We start from the raw sequence: 18951 nt of genomic DNA on the forward strand, positions 1-18951 counted from the left end.
CACTTGCAACATCCCCCACCGGGGCCTAGCCTTTTCTCGGGGCCTGGAGTCAGCCGGGGCCCGCAGTACCTGAGTGGCTGACGGTTGCGGCCTAGGCATGCTAGTGTCACGGTGCTTGGTATGGGGAACCGGAGGGCTGACCTACAGCCTGGCAGGTCTCCAGCAGGGTGGTGTTGGCAAGAAATGATGAGGGAGAGGCTGCTATAGCGGATCTCCCTGGGGCAACCCTTTGGTGTCTAGAGTATGAGTCTCTGTGTAGTGGACAGGGTGCCGGTGATGAGGGCAGCCGTAGTAGCAAGGACCAGACGGAGGCAGAGGTTGAACGAAAACAACTTACAGTTCTTTATTGGAACCGACAGGAACCGCAGCAACGTAACAGAATGGTGGAGTACTGAGATGCAGTTGGAGGGAGCCACAGGAGGTAGATCGCTAGCCTGGATGCAGAGGGCAGGCTGGGAGGTAGCTGTGTCCTAATAGGAAGCTTCAGCTTGTCCTGGAGTGCTTCAGGTATCACCCTTGAAGGTAGGATGATACCCCTTTCCTCACTAACTCTTATCTATTAGCTCCACTCTTCAGAGGCAGGGGCTAGGCTCTTCCTGCTCTGGTATGGTATGCTGGCTGAATAGAGTCTGGACTGGGGTAACCCAGTCTGCTTCTTCTCATCTGAGCTAAGCTAAACTAGTCTCTAGCTGTTCTGATCTGAGCTGAGCTCAGACTAAGCTGTTCTCTAGAACATTCCTGGCCAAGGGTTTTGTAACTCCCCTGGTCAGGTGGTGGCTGCTCCTCTAATTACATCTCAGCTTACATTGGACAGAATGTAATACAGGTGATTGGATGATAGATCTTACATCATACAAAACACTTAACTCCTGCCTTGCCAGGCAGGATCTACCACTGCAATGTCCCCTGTGTCCTATAAGGACTATGTAGTGTGATGTAGTGACATGCTGTGGGACGTATTCGCAAGCACTCCTTCGCCTTGAATCGGCGAGGGTGTTGCACATTCACTAGTTGACAATCCTTGTCTGCCATACATCATATAATGCATCATCTCTAAAAGCATGTGTTTACCCATATGTGTGAGATTGCAATGCTAGATTTGTGAGTTTGTGTCAATCTATTTTCCTATTCAGACTGTGCTACATATGTGGCTACTACGAGCCTATTGGGACAGAAGATGATGAACATTTGTTAATGTAAGTGGAAAATGCAGTCATTTAAGATAACTGAAGGTGCACATACTGAATAATTCAGCAAATTTAGACTGATGGGAAATTAGGTTTTTCATAAACTATTCCTTACTGTTGTGGTTGCCATCTGGATAATAGGTCCAGTAAAAAAAGAAGAATTGCTGGCACTGTGACAATTTATTGTAAAATAGAAAAAAGCAGGGGAATTCTTCTCTAAACAAAAATCTAACAACTCAGAAAAGATTATTGTCGTATAAGGTGCCAATGACACGTGCGGGTCACTGCCTTTTGTCAGATTAAATATGTTTCATAGAAAGTTAGACACATGTCTTTTAAACTAAAATCAAATAAAAAGGGACATATAAGACAACTGTTATAAGTATTAGGATTATATAACTAGGTTTATAAGCATAAATAACAACAATTACAACAATTACCTTTACTGACTGGAAGGAACTGCTTCAGGTAGGTAAACATATAACCTGTAAAATAAATTGAAATGATATTGAAAAAAGAATATTAAAAAACCATATAGAAATCACAACACACCTTCCAAACTTTCATTCAGACCCAAAGGTGTTAAACATTGAAATTTAAAAATCCTAAACGTCTCCTTTTGTTTTAAACATTGGAATCTAGAGAGAAGAGAAATGTCAATTTGTCCCGTGAGATTTTGTGTTGACACACTAGGGCAGTGGTGGCGAACCTATGGCACGGGTGCCAGAGGTAGCACTCGGAGCCATTTCTGTGGGCACTCAGACCATCACCTCAGGACAGAGTTCACCAAATAGGACCAAATCCACCAAGTCCCGGGCAACTTAAGAGATGCTGCTCTATTTTAAAGCAACACTTCATTGGCTGTTAGGAACTGTGGGAAAAGTGAGAAAGTGTTGACAGAACTGCAATATCTTTGGAGGTCATACTGCTGGACCAACCATTTTTCCTCTACAGAGAGACCCTGGAGAGAAGCTACAAGAGTCTGAATTTGCCCTCCTCCTTTCAACTGTATTGGTTGCCTCAGGGGGGTGATGCAATTGAAAGATGTGGAAGAACAGGTAGCAATAAAGTTACTGCTTAAAATGCCACGTTGGCACTTCATGGGAAAATAAGTGGATTTTGGTTGTAGTTTGGGCACTCTGTCTCCAAAAGGTTCGCCATCACTGCACTAGGGGAATTCATTAGTCCGACCGTGCAGAATTCGACAACACTTGTCTAGTGCTGCACCAGATTCATCATTACGATGAGGAATTCTGGTGCAGTTTAAGACTTTCAAGTTCTATTTTAGATCTGCCTTTAGGTGGTCTAAACGGTGTGCCCCACCATACAAATCTTATAGCCCCCAGACTATTTCCCACCAGCCATGTCCCTTTTCCAATGCAACACCTATTTTCCAGAGACCACACCCATTTGTCAAGACGGAAAAGTGCCAAAAATTGGCCTAAAAGCCTTGATAAACGTGTTGGCAGAGGTTTTACACTTTTTTTGGTGCAAATCTGCCTGAAATCTGGTGTAGGTATGATAATGATTTCCCCCCACTGTGTAAAGGGAGACCCTTTTTAATGTTAACTTGATTACATCTACACCTCATGTATTGTGCAGCAAAGAAACTGGAAATTGTGTGCTTATTTTTTTAATTTTCTACTTTGCTTAAAAGACAGCCGTTGTTTCTCAGGTATAGTATCTGTTCTCTCAAGTAGAGATCATGGACCAAAACCCAGTGCTACAGAATCACTGGAATATCTGGTAATACAAATCAGATTATAATTGTAATTTGTGACACAATTGCACCGTCTTCGGGTGGGGTGGGGGGGGGGGCTGGCGCCGATCGTTCCTATGGCAGCGCCTCTAAGATGGTGCCTGTGATACTGTTGCAAACGAAAACATGTCCCGCAAAAAATAAGCCATCAACCAAAATAGCTAAAAATGTTATGCCATTCAGAAGATGGCAATTCAAAAATGATAGATTTTTACCCACATTAGGGTTTTATTTGGCAAATTTAGTAAAACATAAGAAAAAATATTCAAGTATGGTATCCTTGTAATCGTATCGACCCATAGAATAAAGATAACATAATTATTAGGCTATACGGTGAACACCAAAAAAAAAATTCTACCACAGTTCATTAATATGAGCACTGAGCTTGGTTACTATATTCAATAAATATAATACAGCTTAGGTGTGAGGTAAGATGTGAAGTAATATGTGAGGTAATATAAGGTTATATGATAACCACTAGATACTAAAAGCCATTGTCTGCTGTGGCAACCAATCACAACTGAGCTTCTATTTTACCACAGGTAATTAATATGAGCTCTGAGCTTTGATAGGTTACTATAGGCAATGAGTATGATATAGCTTAGGCTACGTTCACACGTGTTTTGTTTGTGTTAACGTATGCATTTTCAAATGCGTCACAACAGCTGTGAAGAGGAGATTTGTCTAATTACATTGTCGTCAACACTGTGTTTACAAAGCGCAAATGTTAAGGCGATGTAAACACAATGTTGACAGCAATTAGCAGATCTCTTCTCAGATGTTGTGATGCGTTTGAAAACGTATGCGTAAATGCAAACAAAGCGCAACGTGTGAACACAATCTTAGGTGTGAAGTAAGATGTGTAGTAATATAATAACCATCATATGGCTGTGGCTATAAGCAACCAATCACAACTCATCTTCTATTTTGCCACAGATTATTAATACCAGCTCTGAGCTTTCATTGGTTACTATAGGCAATGAGTATAATACAGCTTATGTGTGAGGTAAGATGAATAGGGATAGAGACAGTCAGGTACAGAGAGACAGACAGGAAGATTGAGTGACAGAGAGACAGACTGGGAGACTGAGTGACATAGACTTAGGCTTATAGATTATATACCCCCACAAGTAAAATGATTTTTACGGTTTCCCAGTTTTTGGGCACATTCACATGGCCGTCTGCGGGGACGTACATGTGGCCGCAAATTTGCAGCCACATGTACGTCCCCATAGAAGGCAATAGCGACGAGGCGCAGATACTCTGCATGCTCTATCTTTTGGCGTGTGTGCGGCCGTGCGCCGCTATTCTCTATGGAGGGAGGAGGGGTCACCTCCTCCTCCTCTCCAGCACACGGCGGTATGCGCGCACGGCGGGCATACCGCATGTGAATGGACCCTTTGGTGGTAAAATTAGGGGTCTCAGCTTATACTCGGGTCGGCTTATACTCGAGTATATACGGTATTTTAAATTTTGTGTATATGTACACATTCAGAAGTAATGTGAGGTAAATATATATCACAAAATTAATTGTTAATGCTATGAGGTTTTGGCAGGCCAATTTGTCTACAAATGTTTTGTGGTGCCACAGCGTACTTGATGAGCCCATAAAGTACCAGTACAATAGAAAACCCCTAAACATGACACCATTTTGGAAACGTCACCTCTCAAGGAATCTATCTGGTGTTGTGGTGAGCATTTTAACCCCCAACATGCAGGTCAAAATGTAATACAAATAACATAACCAAATATATTGTGCCCAACTCATGTCACTACATACAAACACCCCAAATATCTTACTGCGGGTTGTCATGATATGAACAGACTGGGTACACAGCAGGGCCGAGAATGAAAGGAGCTAAATTTTGCTTTTTGAGCTCCATTTTCAAGAGTTTGCATTTGGAGTGCCATGCTATGTTCACAGAGCCCTAGAGGTACCAGTACAATAGAAACCCCCAAGAAGTGACACCATTTTGGAAACTACACCTCTCAAGGAATTTATCTGGGGTTAAGATGAGCGTTTTAACCCCCAACATGCTGGTCAAAATGTAATTTTTCTCAAAAGTGCTATTTTAGTGCTAAATAAATTTAGCTCAACTCATACCAGTGAGTGACAAGTGCCCCAAATATAATTCTGCGGGTTGTCCCAGGTACAGAAATACCCCATAAGAGACAACAATCCACAGGTTGGGCACACAGCAGGGGTCAGAAGGGAACAAGCAAGTTTTCACAGGTTTGGTTTTGGAGTGCCATGTCGTGTTAGCAAAACCCCTGGGTACCAGTACAATAGAAATCCCCCAAGAAGTGACACCATTTTGCAAACTATAAACCCTCAATTAATTTATCTCATGTTGTAGTGAGCATTTTAACCCCTGAGATGCTGGCCAAAATGTACTACAAAATGAATGGAGCAGAGTAAAAAAGATTTTTTTTCTCAAATATGCCATGATGTTTATTTTTCCCAACTCATGCCTCTGGGGACAAACACGTCAAAAATCATTTTGCGGGTGATCCCAGTTAGGGAAATACCCTATATGTGGCAATAAACTACAGCATAGGCACACGGCAGGGCTCAGTAGGTTAGCTTTTGGAGCTCAGGTTTAACTAGACTGCTGTTGGGGTGCCCCTGAGGTACCAGTAGAATAGAAACCCCTGATGAGTGACCCCATTTTAGGAACGGGCACCCTTCAAAGAATATCTAGGGTTGTATGAGCATTTTAACACCTAATGTAATACAAATTGAATGTGGCAACATAGAAATTGCATTGTTTTCTCAAATGTGCCATTGAAGTGACTAATGAAATCTGTCCAACTCATGCTACTGGGGACAAACACCCCAAAAATCTTTCTGCAGCTTATTCCGGGTTTGGCAATATCCCATATGTGGCAATATTCTGCAGGATGGAGACACGGCAGGGGTCAAAAGGGAATAACTGACATTTGGAGCACAGACATTTTACATATTTTTTTTTTTTGGGATCATGAAGCATTTGTAGATGCCAATAGAGACCAGTACAGTAGAAACCCCTGAGAACTGACCCTATTTTGGAAACTACACCCTTCCATGAATTAATCTAGGGGTATAGTTAGCATTTTAGCTTCACAGGTGGAGCCCAAATAAAATGCATAATGGATAGTGCATAGTAAAAAATATCCATTATGTCATATTGTGCCCAGCTCCTGCCACGGGAGACAAAGACCCCAAAATCATGATGCAGGTTCTCCTGCGTATGGCAATACCCCATATGTGGCAATAATCTACAGGGTGGGCACACGGCAGGGCTTAGAAGAGAAGGTGCGGAATGCAGAATGATGTATAAGCTGTGGAGAGTGCATCAGGGTAAAATCTAAATCTAAAGGTCCAGAAATGTATGATAAATATGGAAGCAATCTTTCATACATAGTCCTGGCTTTTCTAGGCATGTCTCACAATAATAAATGGTGTCCTTCCAAATGCCTTTTTTGGAGCACACCTTGCACCTTTTTTGTGTCTTCCCCTACTTTGCAGTTTATGGAACTTCTCCTGAGAAGTGCTGCTCTGGTGCAATATGTGTTGTGGCCTTGCTTCCAGAAAGAAAATGCTTAATAACCACCTCTTGAAATTCAAAAATAGTTCCCCTCTGGCCTGCACATCGATATAACACATAAGAAGTATATAGTGCTATCTGAATGATGTGCAGTCAGTTATAGTATAATGGACTGTGTTCCTAAATAAATATTTTCCTCTCAACACGACTGAACAAACAATTACCACATGAAACTTCCTTAATATAGTCCCTCGAATAGTATGTACAGCACCCACAATTTATTATATACGGACCTCATATACATGCTCCTAAATAAAATTATATACAGTACTCCATATACAACCCCCATTAAAATTCAGCCCCTATATAAATATCCCCATTATTTTAATTATATACAGCCTCCTAAAGATAGTATATACAACCAGACCCTCATATAGATGGTATATACTGACAGAAACCCCTAACAGTTGCAGAAAGGGACAAGGTGTTGTGGTGGATGGTATATACGTGTCACCGTGGTGCCTGGCCTCGGTGAAGTAAAAACCAGTATTGCTGGTGTCAGCGGCGTTCGGCCACTGACACACTTTTGTTATTTTAGCATAGCAGGAATGCAGCTGATCCGGGGCGAGTTTTTTCTGGAGCAGCCACAGTGCTGGGTGGGATGGCTTCTTCCACGTCCCAGGCCAGTGCTTACAGCCCTATGTGTAAAGCCACCTGTGTCAGGTGAAGATGGGGTGGATCCCTACCTGTTTGTGTAGCTGAGTGGAACACAATGGATAGCAGAACCAGAGCTGGGCTTGCTGTGTGGGGAAGTCTGAGGACTGGAAAAGTGCTCCTAACCCAGGAGGGTGAAGTATGGTACTGTGCCTGTGAATGTGAACTTTGCTTGATAACATGGACTGAGATTTATCATATGGACTATGCGTTTTGTTTTGCCGGCTGGAGCAAGCCCTTTTGCCTGTTATACTTATGTCCAAAATAAGGACACCTGTTTTGTTCACCAGAAAGACTGCTGCCTGGCGCTTCTCTAAAAAAGCTACCATTTGAGTTGAACCCAACCCAACTCTTTATTTAATAAAAATGCACATTACCTAAACGAGAAGACATCGGTTGACGAAGACGCTAAGCCAAAACGTGTCAACCAATATCTTCTTGTGTTGGTTATGTGCATTTTTATTAAATAAAGAACGTCCATTATTCAAGCTAAGCTTCCTTGTGGGACTTCTCCACGAGGTGCCCGTCCGTGGCTTTTTTTGTTTACCACCTATAGAAACTATATACAGCCAAGATATCCCCCATAGATGTTATATACAGTCAAATATCCCCCATAGATTGTACATACAGCCAGACACCCCAGTAGATAGCATATACAGCCAGACTTGTGTATAACTCAATTAGAAGAGGAGCTTTTGGCACTGGCTGAAGCAAGTGATTTGGTTTAATCCATGGTTAAAATCCCAAAAATCTTAATTAGGCTATCGAAAAGTTAAAAGACAAAATTCATCATGATGAAATACAAGCAACCTCATCCTGATGAATTTGATCTTTTAACTTTTTGATACTTTTTGAATAAAGATCTTTTGGATTTTAACCACGGATTAAACCAAGTCAATTGCTGCAGCCAGTAAGTAAGTAAGCAGTGAAGTCCACGGCTTGCACAGATATTTTAAAAGAGTGTACGTTGGGATTATGGCACACGCGACCCTATTTATGCCACAGCTGCGCTGGCTTCCATGTGGTGCAAATTACTGAGCGTTGTAATTAACCTTTAAATTGTGTCGCAAGCCCTATGTTTAAAATGCACCACAAAAAAAGATGGTAAACTCCGACCTGAACGGGGAAGCGACACATTCATGATTTCAGGCGCACAATCTTAGTGAATCTCCGCACGCTGCATTATAAATGGACAATGCACTGTGAACTCCGGTTACCCTGTGAGTAAATGTGCTCCAATATATGCATAACAAGCATATAATCCCAGCACTAATATAATATATATATATATATATTATATATATACACACACACACACACACACACACACATACACCCACACACGCTACACCCACACTATATATAAGAATATAAGTAACTTAAATATAGGTGCACATCAATATATATATATATTGATGGACGTCGAAGGAACTGCCTTAGTGAATCGCCGAAAAACCCCAATCCACCACAGAGAATGCGCTGCTGGATCGCGAAGGGACCAGGTAAGTAAATCTGCCCCGCTGTGTCCACTAGAGGAAGTCTGGCAAACCAGATGCCTTAGGAAATTTGACGTCATTGCAAAAAACGGCACCCACCTACTACACGACACACTTCATTGCTACTGCCAGGTGTGTTGCCGTACCACAAGGTTCCACAACTCCTTCATCCCAAAGGTAATAGAACTATTTAACCATACGGTGGCTAAAGCGAAGAAATAAGTCAAGTTTTATTCTATTCTAAAATGTACTGCATTCCAAGGAGATACAGACATCACTCACTGAATAAATCAGTTGTTGCCCCAACCTTCTAGCTTTTATCGGTCTTGATTTTCCTCTTAGGGGCTCCTGAGAGATGACAATTCTTCTCCATCAGTTATGGAACTTTGATGACTTCTCTGGCTGTGACTTATCGCTGCAAGATTCAACAGGAGACGTCTTCAGCTCTGGGCAGCACATCTCAAAACTGTGCACCTTAAAACAAGTCACTTACATTATAATGCCACATTGAAAAATGCTAGATAAACAGTAACTGATCACATGCGTTTGAATGGAAACATATGTGATTGGGCTAAGCACCACCCACTGAGGTTTGCAGTCACCTTTGATAACCATGGGGTATCCCTGTACATATTAATTAGAGATGGGTGAATCGATTCTAATGATTCTAACTTCGGTTAGAATTTCAGAAAAAATTCGATTCGTCACGAAGCCGAAGTTTATGCTGATTCGCGGGAACGAAGTTGGTTTTTTTCCCCCTCATGTTTCTGCTAAATGGGCGCGAGAACAACATATTACATGGGGCAGAGAACTCTGGGTAGGAGAAAGGAACCCAGATCTGTAGACCTGTAAGCCAATCAGCGACCAGCAGGCTTATGTGATGTCACACAGCCCTATAAAACCAGCCATTTTCTATCTCAGCACTTCACACTTCATGTTGTAGCGTCCAGCTGCTGCTATTGTACTGTGCGATTCTTGCTGCAATCCCTCGCTGTTCTCTAAGGGGGTTCTATATACCCCAAATAGCAGTTCTATTTAGTGACAAAATCGAATAGGAAGAAATCTGTTTGACATTCATGCATCTGAAGCAGTGAGCTGTCAGTTGTGGGTTATCTGTATAACGCACATTGCCATACCTTTTTTGCAACATATCTGCTGCTAGTTGCACCATCTGCCTCCTTACATCTTTACCAGGGATTGGAATTGTCTGCCACCTCCACACTATATCATGGTGCCACTCTGCAAGCTCCTGCTGCTTCTGATGCCACCTTCACACTATATCATTGTGCCATTCTGCGGGCTCCTGCTGCTGCTGGTTCTGATGCCGCCTTCACACTATATCATTGTGCCACTCTGCGGGCTCCTGCTGCTTTTGATGCCACCAACACACTATATCATTGTGCCACTCTGCCCTCTTGCTGCTTCTGATGCCACTGACACACTATATCATTGTGCCACTCTGCGGCTTTCCCTGTTACTGCCACCATGTTGCTGCCACCTGTGGGATCCTGCTGCTGATGCCACCAACACACTATATCATTGTGCCACTCTGTGGCTATCCCTGTTGCTGCCACCATGTTGCTGCCACCTGTGGGCTCCTGCTGCTGCTTCTGCTGCCACCACCTCCACACTCTTATCATTGTGCCACTTTGTGGCCTACCATGTTTCCGCCACCTCCATAATTTGTCATTTGCCACTTTGCAGCCTACTCATGCTGCTGCCAACTGACCGCTGTCTCCCTGGAACACCCTGTGATTTCCCTAATGCTGTTTTCACCCTCCATCACTCTATGACATTGCCACTATGTTTGGTTTTCCCCTTCATTTCATCTGTCAGAAGAATGAAAAGCTTCAGGATTGATAGCCAAAAGCAGGAGTGGATACAGAACACAGAGGACATGAAAGTATCCCATTTGCTGCTCATCTCTATTCTGGATCAACTCCTGTTTGTTTTTGGCTTTAGCAATACCGATGGATTATTGACCTATTGAAAGAGGACACTGACGCGTGAAAAGAAGGGCAAAATGATCAGTGACGTCAATGCAAAATTACTGCCGATATCCTCTGCACTCTTTTGGGGGGCTTTCCACATGTATCCGCATTTAACAGAACAGGTTCTGTCGTAATCTATGGAATCATCTGATGTCAGTGTAAAAAGAGTGCACTCTTTGATGTTATAGTGGGATCTTGGCCCTCACCTCGGTCCTTTTGAGCTGGCACAGACGTTATCTTGTCAGGCTGCATTCCCGCTTCGCTTATTTGGGGAAGTTGGCCTATGTAAGTGCACATGGAAGTGAAGAGTGCAGCGATTCTTAGAGTCGCGGCTGTCATGTGCGTGTCATACTAAAACACAGCATTGTTTGAAGACCAAACCACGCTCCCTATGGATATTTAAGCATGGCACAATGTTCTATAACACCGTACAGGCTCTCACCAGCCAGGAAATGCCTGTTTTTTAACGTGATTCGTTTTGATTCGAATCAAATTTTTTCGAAAAATTTGGCGAATCGGGACGAAACGAATTTTAACAAATTCGCCCATCTCTAATGTTAATGATCAACTTGCTAACTTGCTATAGGTAATGTCAGATGGGCAGAAAGCTGCAAAAAGGATTTAAATTCTGATAAATTACAGCCATTCAGAAGAACTGAGCTTCAAGGTTTATCAGCAAGGCGTGTAGCTGGGCTCTGTGTATATTTAAGGGTCTTGTAATTTATGGTCATCAGTGACAGCTTCTAACCTCTGCTCAGTGGTGTCACAGGTCTCCAGGTGCACACCTGTCCACAGAGTACCAGACCAAGTTCTATGCACCCCTCCCCCACATGTAGTGGCGGCAATGAGAGGAGACAGTGAGCAGGAGATAGGACCCTGCACATCACTGCAACACTAGTGAGGGTCATAGAGCTCCAGTCACTCTGGAACTTGGTCTCTGGAACTGAGGCACAATGTTCCTCATGGGTTGGGGAAAGGCTATGTGTGAGACTTTTTTAAAAGAGTTTGCTCTATACCTTTTCATGGGCCCGGATCTGCCAGTCGCCACTGGTGATGTCCTAGCGTTTTAAGGTTAACAAATCAGCATGGCCTATGTCTGGCCCAGTGACGATGCCTACTTTGTTCACCCTTAGAGCAACAGGGCTTCACAGCTGACTTGTTGGTGTACTGGCCCAGATACTTGCCTGAGGCCCTCAGATAGATGGACTGATCACACTTATGACTTGCTCCTCTCCTGTCCTCTCTGTATCGCTTCTCTCTGGTCCTATCTGCAGGGCTCCTCTCCACACAGCTCGTCTCCAGTCCTCTCTGTGCAGCCTCCCTCTGCTCCTCTCTTCTCCGTTCTTTCTCACTCCTCTCTGCTCCGCACCTCTTTCGCCCTCATTTCACTGCTCCTTTCTTTACAACTCCTCTCCAATCCTCTCTTTAGGGTTCTGCTCCAGTACACACTGCACAGTTCCTCTCTGCTCCCATTTCACATCACATCCGCAGCTGACCAAAAGTGTGGATGGGCACTAACAGTAAGTGCGGTGTCGCCATTGGGATTCTGGCAGCACTTCTGAGGACTCAGCAGCAACACTTACAACAGTATGACAAGGCGAACAGTGATTCACCCGTTTGCTGCCACCCCCCTTAGGGCTCTGACATCTGCCGCCTCAGGCGAGATTCTCATCTTGCTTCATGGCAGATGCGGCCCTGGGAATATGCCTGGGCAAACTTACCACTAAAATTGGCTAGTATGGGCCTGACCTTAGTCAAACGATCATAACCGGGGTCCTCCCTGTGTCTCTGGGTGGGCACTGTGTGTTGTGGTTTAATAGAAAAACTTATGGATGGCTTCAAAGTGCACTGCTCATCGTCATGTGGAACATCGAGGTTTCATACAGAATGTCTTTGCTCCAGTAGTCCCTGATTGATGGCTTCTTTACTAGCCCCATAAAATGTATTATGCCCCAATACTTCTCCATCTCAGGGGTCCACCTGTGGGGTTGTGCATAAAATGAAGTGGGGTTTTGGGTAATATGCTGTGCAGCATAGAGATTTGTCTGGAGTACAATTAAATTCAATAGCTCCTCATCAAAAAAATACTTTAAGTCCACAGCTCTGAGCCCTGCTTTATCAAATTTAATTCCAGCGTTCCATAAAGTCTGTAACCCGAGGGGCATAATTATCTGGGGTCACCCATGTGGGGTCAGTGGAAGTCCCAGGCACTTCTCCCGCATGAACCCTATGGCTCCTTCTTCGGGGTTCTTCCAGGTCACTGGAAGATGAGGAATAGAACAGGTAAAAGGGGACATCATCCCTACTAGCTGATTTAGTGTCAGAGGCCAGCATGTTGTATAATTCAAATATAGAAAGATGCAGAAGAACAGGCACTACCCAAGTCTCTCCATACTGTGAACACAGTGTGAACTCTCCCCAATAGCACAGGACGGTACCTTCTCCAATCGCTGATGTAATGGGATCTATTGTGCTGCTCTGTTCCCAATAGAATAGAAGCCAGTAGTGGAAAGTCCAAGAACAAAATGGCACTCACTTTTCTCAAATCACGATTCCTTTATTCAAGCGTTAAAACATCAGACATCTGAGGACGCTGGGGTCTCCAAGGTATCAGCCTGCTTCGCGCGTATAGCTCTTTGTCAAACCTCCTTATCATGTCCAGGACTCCACCCGTATAAAAGCCAAGGGGGAGGTGCCTGTACCATGGCGAGCAGTAAAAGTTACATTCATTAGTGCACAATACAAAAAAAAAAATATATATTTTTTTTAAAATAAAACTTTCTTTTACCGTGAATTCCTAACATCCACCTTTCTATTACTAACAACAATGTAAACTACAGTGCAATTAGTAAGTATGCATCAGACATAATTTTCACAGAAATACGCTCAAGTCATTTTTATCATTAAGTCCACTCGGACCCATAGCCCCCGTCTTAATAATCCATCTTGCTTCTTCTCTTAGCAATTCCCTCTGACGGTCCTCTCCCTTTGGGTTATTCCTCACATGTATAATTCCTGCAAATTTCAAAGAACGTGCATTACCACCATGGGATGCAATGACATGCTGAATCAATGTTGGGGAACCTTTTAGGGTCGCAATAGAGTTACAAAAGGTTACGTATGGTTTTACCAATATAAAACGTTTGCACGGGCAAAAAATTACAACAAATGACGATCTACAGTTTATGAAATCATGTACTTTATGTGTAATACCACCTATTCGTAGAAAATCACTGGTTAGCAGTAAGTGAGAAGTAGAAATATCACCAAAAAACAGGATCGCTTTGTTTTTTCCTTCAAGTATAATACTTTTGAAGCGGAGATCCGCTCTTCCATAAACAGAAACTGGGGTATTCTTAAACAGGATCCACACTTAAAAGAACTAGCGGTTCAAAAACCAATAATAGCCTTTAGAAGAAGTAAAACCCTTAGAAGTCTATTGGTTGATAGCCGCTTCAGTACACCTACGGGAACATGCCTAGATACATGTACCCCAAAAGGCAACTTTAGATGTGGACATTGTAATTTTTGCAATCAAATGCTAACCAGTAATTTTCTACGAATAGGTTTTTTTGTATTGTGCACTAATGAATGTAACTTTTACTGCTCGCCATGATACAAGCACCTCCCCCTTGGCTTTTATAAGGGTGGAGTCCTGGACATGATGAGGAGGTTTGACAAAGCGCTATACACGCGAAACAGGCTGTTACCTTGTGGACCCCGGCGTCCTCAGATGTCTGATGTTTTAACGCTTGAATAAAGGAATCGGGGATTGAGAAAAGTAAGTGCCGTTCTGTCCTTGGACTTTCCAGCATGTTGTATGCCTCCAATACGGTGTAGGTCTGAGACATTGTACACAGAAAAATAAGATAACGTGCACCAGAAAAATTAGATAATGTGCACCCAAATACACGGATAAACCGCACAATCGGCACACAGAAAAATTAGATAATGCACACGAAGACCAACTACACGGACAAGCCGCGTAATCCATACATCCCATGTGACCTTCTAGTCTACACAGCCTTTACACCCCCAATATGACATAATTTGAGGTGTCAAACAGCATCCACCACAACATGTGTTTCTATGAACCGAGCCCTCCTCAAGTGGTGGTGCTTTATGACTATTCCATGTTTAAATGGAAATTTTAACCAATGGCACATACCTCTGTGTATTCACTCCCTAATTGCTAGACATCCACATACCTGCAGTTCTGCTCCACAATGAAAGGATCGGCCCTCTCCAAGTGGGCACAAGAGATGTGAGGATGTAATACCACCTGCTATACTAATTGCATAGGGGATCATTAGCAAACCGCTTGCAGGGCTAGAGCCGGACATAGTGCATCGGTGTGGCGTCTGTCAGACCCCGGCCCTGCCAAGGAGCAGTGTAGACACGGGAATTCACTCTAAATGAATATCAATTGACAAAGTAAGAAAGGGGTACACAATAGTTTACCATAACTTACACAGTGTCACGGGTGCTCCCCGTGCCCCTCTCCGTGTTCCAGCGCGCCCGCTGCTTCACTCACCTTTCCCCATTCCTGCTCTGGCGGTCGTGGCCAATCAACGGTGCGCTGGCACTTTAAATCTTCAGGATGTGGCGAGAACGCCCAGGGAGAGAGGGATGCGCGCCGGATCCCGAAGATTTAAAGGGTCAGTGCACTGTTGATTGCCCATTCCTAGAATCCCTTATAACCCAGCCTCTCCCTGCATACCCCACCAGATCTTTGAGCCATGCAGCCTTAGAGAAAGCTGTGTCTGATGCCCTGTGCTTGTATTCCGAATACCCGTAGTGGTCCGGTTCTGTTATTGACTCTGATCCTGTGCTGCCTGTCTCGCCCTCCTGCCTGTCCATGGCCACGATCTTACAAGTGTGCCTCATTCAGTAAAAAAATATATGAATGTGATGAGAAAAAGTAAATATGATGAAATTGAGTGGAATTATGTGTAAAAGAAATATATAAAACCAAAACAAATAGTAATAAACATTGGTTTATGGTGAGGATGGTGTGTTCAGGGTTATCAGCAGTGAGTTTACATGTTTACAAGCATGTTTACAGGGGCAAGCCAACCCGTCACCAGGTCCTTGTGCCTGAAACAACCCTGGGACATAGGGACAGGTGGGCATGTTGGGACATATATACAAATTCAAAGAAGGCAAACAAAACTATGTGCCCATGGCTGGTGCCCCCTACAAGTTGGAGACGTGTGCGAGTACATGGGTCACACATAGATAAGGATTGTCAAGTGTACAACTGGAGGAGTAGATAAAAAAAAAACAAAATCCACATGCCTATGTGATTACAGAGGGAGTAAACCAACAAAAATACCTTATATTAGGAATTCTTATGGGTGGCAGAATTCAAATAACAACAGAAAAGCTGATGATTTTGCCTGATGGGAAAGTCTGCTGTAGAGCTGTCTTGTGTGAAATAGCCTTAAGGGTCATAAAATATCATTAATAAAGCAATAGACTTTGCCAATGTATACAGTATCTTAGGCGCTTCGCAGTGTGTGACAAGATAATCTTATTTTTGTTTTGTCAAGAATGTCATTGCAGAGTGGAGGGAAGCTGTAATTCTTTCTTCCATCGTGGAATTGGTTCTTAACTTTAGCAACAAAAAAAAAGGAAAAACAAGAAAATATGGGCAGCAAATAATGCACTGGTTCTCTATAATGTAGCATCATAAAAGCTCTACAAGGATTCTCCTGGGAAATAGGAACACAAAATTCACTACTGCCATGCATGCTATTATTGGGTCTCTCCTACGCCAAAGGGAGCACACATCACACAGATAGTAACAGGCTGTGTTACTTATATTCCATTTTCATAGCCTTACTGTAGAAATTATCCTTGAAATTATAGAAAACAATGCAACGCAAATATATGCTTAATATGTGGTGTAAAGTAAAACAAATTTACTAATGCATCTTTATGCTGAAAATATATATTTATCTTACATGGGCCTAACAGTTGTCTCTTGTTCTTGTGGCCACTGGTGTTGCAATTGGAAAAGGGAGATTTCTAGAACCCTTGGGGGGCAGGTCTCCTGGCAGGTCCTAGTAATGAAATATCTACCTCTTGATGGTGTGAGGCCGATTGCCTACGAGGGAGTGTTAGGTCATTTACTCACATCTCACTCACATCGTAAGCTTGCCTGAATGTTTGGCCCGAACACTTAGGAACTGGGCTGAATTCAGCATGTCAGTTCAGTCCCTGTCTCTGAGCGATCAGGCCGGACATTCAGGCAAGCTTATGATGAGAGTGTGATGTGACTAAATTGTGGGCAATAAAAACATACAGGAGGTGGTGGTGGCTACCAAGCTTGCTCACATTGTTTTACTGATGATTCTCTGTTACACTTCCATTAGCAATAAAGGCGCAATCTCTCAGTTACACTTCTCAGAATGTGCTATCTCCAAGCTCTCTATAAGTCCTCTTGGACACATCCAATGCAACTAAGATTGCAGATGGGGCTAGTTTTATCCTGTATTAACTGGTATCAGAGGGTGCGTGTCCAATCTACTCATTTCCACCCCATGTATGTATCTGATCACATGGCAGTAGGGCCGGATTAAGGTTGGTGGGGGCCCATGGGTGCAAAATCTGGTGGGGGCCCCCATTAAATGTAATCCAGACAGGGAACAGCAATTGCTATATACTTCTCCTAGCAAATCACTGTATACAGCTCCCCCAGCAATCACTGTATACAGCCTCCCAGCAATCACTGTATACAGCCTCCTAGCAATCACTGTATACAGCCTCCCAGCAATCACTGTATACAGCCTCCCAGCAATCACTGTATACAGCCTCCCAGCAATCACTGTATACAGCCCCCCAGCAACCACTATATATAGCTCCCCCCGTAACCACTATATACAGCCCCCCAATCACTATATACAGCCCCCCCAGCAATCACTATATACAGCTCCCCCAGCAACCACTATATACAGCTCCCCCAGCAACCACTATGTACAGCTCCCCCAGCAACCACTATGTACAGCTCCCCCAGCAATCACTATATATAGCTCCCCCAGCAATCACTATATACAGCTCCCCCAGCAATCACTAAATACATCAAATATGTGATCAAATACATATATAGGGTAGACATCACCCTGGTCACATGACATTAAGTGGCCAATGATGTAACAGAGCAGCATGTTCTGTAGCAGTGAGACCTGTCAATCAGGAACAAGGAGGCAGTGCAACGCAGTGACCACTGAATTTGCTTCATTGGACTTACATAGTAGGATGGTCTCACATCAGGTGAGTTGCATATGAGTATACAAACTGATTTTTTTTTTAACATTGGAGCTAGGAAAATAAACCATTTAGGGATAATGGTAATGCTTTTTAATCATAGTTTTTAATGCAGTATACAATTTGGGTGGGGTTATTTGCATAGCAGGTTCTCTTAAAGGAAACAATTAATAAAAAGTTATGGCAATCCAAGTATATTGGGATCAATGGGAGTCTAGGAGTGAAGAATTGTTTTTGTATGAAAAGAAATTACACAGATACCAGTTATTTATATGTAGCTGAATATTCCAAAAATTCTGGCCCTAGCAGCCATTTGCATTACATCAGGGCCGGATCATAAGGGGGCCCCCACCAAATGCGGGCGATTCCGAATTGCCAGTAGTTTTTTTAGACTTTAGTCTATGGCAGAGCGAGGGAACAATAAGTCCCCTGTTCTGCCATAGACGATCGGGTTTAAACAAAGATGGCGGCGTTTAGTGTGACGTGCTAGTGTGTGACATCACGGCGCCGCCTGTAGCAGGGCGCTGCCGTCATTGTTTAAACCCAATATCCACCTGACACCAGGAGGGAAGATGAGGACGGCGTGCATCGGGGGAACGATGGAAGGTGCGTACAATTTTATTATTTTACTTAGGGGGAATGTATATAGTTATTTATTATAGGGGAGCTGTATTTAGTTATTATAGGGGGACTATATATAGTTATTATAGAGGGTGTATACACTTATTACAGTGGAGTGTATATAGTTATTATAGAGGGATTGTATATAGTTATTATAGGGGGACTATATATAGTTATTATAGGAGGTGTATACACTTATTATAGGGGAGTTTATATAGTTATTATAGGGGGACCGTACATATTTATTATAGGGGAGTGTATATAGTTATTATAGGGGGGTGTATATATTTATTACTGGGGTCTGTATATAGTGATTGCTGGGGAGCTGTATATATTTATTACTGGGATCTGTATATAGTGGTTGCTGGGGAAGCTGTATACAGTGAT

General features: G+C 43.1%; 1 long non-coding RNA gene across 1 annotated transcript in view; it reads right to left on the reverse strand.

The window, feature by feature from the left end:
- Window positions 1–1616: 1616 nt before the first annotated feature.
- The window catches only part of LOC140104832 (uncharacterized), a 119700-nt gene continuing 102365 nt past the window's right edge, over window positions 1617–18951 (reverse strand). The window contains exon 3 of the long non-coding RNA XR_011850425.1: window positions 1617–1672. This is a non-coding gene — a long non-coding RNA (uncharacterized lncRNA). The remainder of the gene's footprint in view (window positions 1673–18951) is intronic.

This window comes from Engystomops pustulosus, chromosome 10, assembly GCF_040894005.1.
Source record: "Engystomops pustulosus chromosome 10, aEngPut4.maternal, whole genome shotgun sequence".
Taxonomy (NCBI): Eukaryota; Metazoa; Chordata; class Amphibia; order Anura; family Leptodactylidae; genus Engystomops; species Engystomops pustulosus.